This window comes from Elaeis guineensis, chromosome 6 (genome assembly GCF_000442705.2).
Source record: "Elaeis guineensis isolate ETL-2024a chromosome 6, EG11, whole genome shotgun sequence".
Taxonomy (NCBI): domain Eukaryota; kingdom Viridiplantae; phylum Streptophyta; class Magnoliopsida; order Arecales; family Arecaceae; genus Elaeis; species Elaeis guineensis.
This window is the reverse complement of record NC_025998.2, coordinates 33158362-33160264: the sequence shown is the minus strand read 5'-3', so window position 1 is coordinate 33160264 and position 1903 is coordinate 33158362. Positions and strand designations below refer to the sequence as shown.

The 1903-nt window shown below is 35.0% G+C and overlaps 1 pseudogene; it reads left to right on the top strand.

The window, feature by feature from the left end:
* Window positions 1-1152: 1152 nt before the first annotated feature.
* Window positions 1153-1683, top strand: LOC109505101 (large ribosomal subunit protein eL29y-like; annotated as a pseudogene).
* Window positions 1684-1903: the final 220 nt, after the last annotated feature.

The following is a 1903-nucleotide window of genomic DNA, read 5'->3' as shown; positions in this document are numbered from 1 at the left end:
TGGACTGAAATAGAGCCATTAGAGTACATTAAATGAGCATTAAATACAATCAAAATAGATTAAAAATTAGCCATTACGGAAATTTTTCGTCATAGGGGTCGACTCATAGGATCGACTCATGCTCATGGGTCGACCTCTGTGGAAAAGAGCAGAAAACGACTGTTCTATAATTTTAGCCTGCAGAGCAGCAGAGGTTGACTCATGCCAAGGAGTCGACTCATGAGGTCGACTCACAGAGTGTGTCAGTCAAAAATTTCGCATACCGTTCAGTCCTTTTAGCCATGAGTCGACTGATGGGGTCGACTCAAAAATATAAACCCGATTTTCTTACAAAATATACTTCCAAAAATATTCAAATTACCTCCAATAGATTACACATCTTTTGTTCTTGCTTTGAGGCTTCCGAATCAGATCTTGATAAATTTACGATTTTGCCCATGAAATACAATAAGTCTTTTTCCAAACCAAAATCATTAGTAACCCCCTCAAATGCTTTGTAATCATCAAAATCAATTCAAGAAGCAACAAACATACTATTGGAAGAGCCTAAATCCTACAGAAGTATTTTTCCTTTGGATGCATGAACTATACTTTCTATAAACATAGAATTCTCTCATTAATATCAAATATATCAAGATAAACCTCAAGACAAATAATAGGAATCATATCAACATTTATCCATTGCACTGTTGTTTTCCTTTTGATCTCTTTTTCTCGTAATAAGAATCATCAATAATTGGATGCACCTTTGATATATCAGCATTTATTTATGCTTATAGAATGCTATTTCGTGTACCAAAAAAAAAAACACTTTCATAGGGTGGTGTGCTCTTCTCAGCAAAAACTATATAAATGTTGGAAAAGAGCAAGGGTATTTTAGTAATTCTATTAATTAGGGTTCAACGAACTGATGAAATCCCAAACGTCTTGTTTTTTCCATCCCAAATAATTTAGATGGAAGGCTACAGCAATCAGTAGAAAGAGCTTCTCCAGTGTTTGTTTTAGGTAAGCCTTCCCACCATTTCTCTCCAACCATCTGTTATTTAGATTCCATCCATATAAAACTCTCTCTCTCCACTCTCTTTCTCTATCTATGCTCTCTGAATTCACTCATTTCTTTGCCATTAATTGTGGATTTGGGTTCTCATCAGGATGGCAAAGTTGAAGAACTACACGACTGAACCAATCCTATATGACCCATAAGAATGGGATCAAGAAGCCATGGAGGCACATGCAAACTTCCACCAAAGGGGTAAAATTTATTTCCCTTTCTCTCACCTTTTTCTACGTATATGGTATCATGTGCCTCATTGCTTTGTATCATTGTTGATGTTCCCCCCTTTTTTTACTTTTGATTTTATTGTTGATTAGCTTGTATATCCGAGAAAGAAAAGAAGCATCTTCTGCTGGTTTTTTTGTGGACATGGATTTGGTTCCTTAGTAATATTTTTATGTTATTTTGTGTCTATGAGTGTACAGATGAATCCCAAGTTTTTGAGGAACTAAATGTATGCAAGGAAGCACAACAAGAATGGTGAGGGGTCAGCAATGAGGGAAAAAGGAGTAGATGAAGAGCTATGGCAATTGAATTGGGTCTTTTCTAAGATTTCAAAAGATTACAATTTTATTTCTTGTTTTGATTTGCTTGAGGATTATTTGATGTTGTATTGGCTACAATTTTGATCATCTTTTAATTCAACTTATAAATAAGTAGTCGATGCTATGGAATGAACTTTCCCTCATTTTAGAATAGAACGAAATATTTGTAAGTGCCAATTATTGTTGTTCTTGATTATTTTATGATCGTGATCTCATGTAACATTCTTCCTCTAGGTCTTATCATCCATTCTAAATGAAAAGTAGGATACTTCCTATCATATCCTGAACCCAGCACTCGGATCAG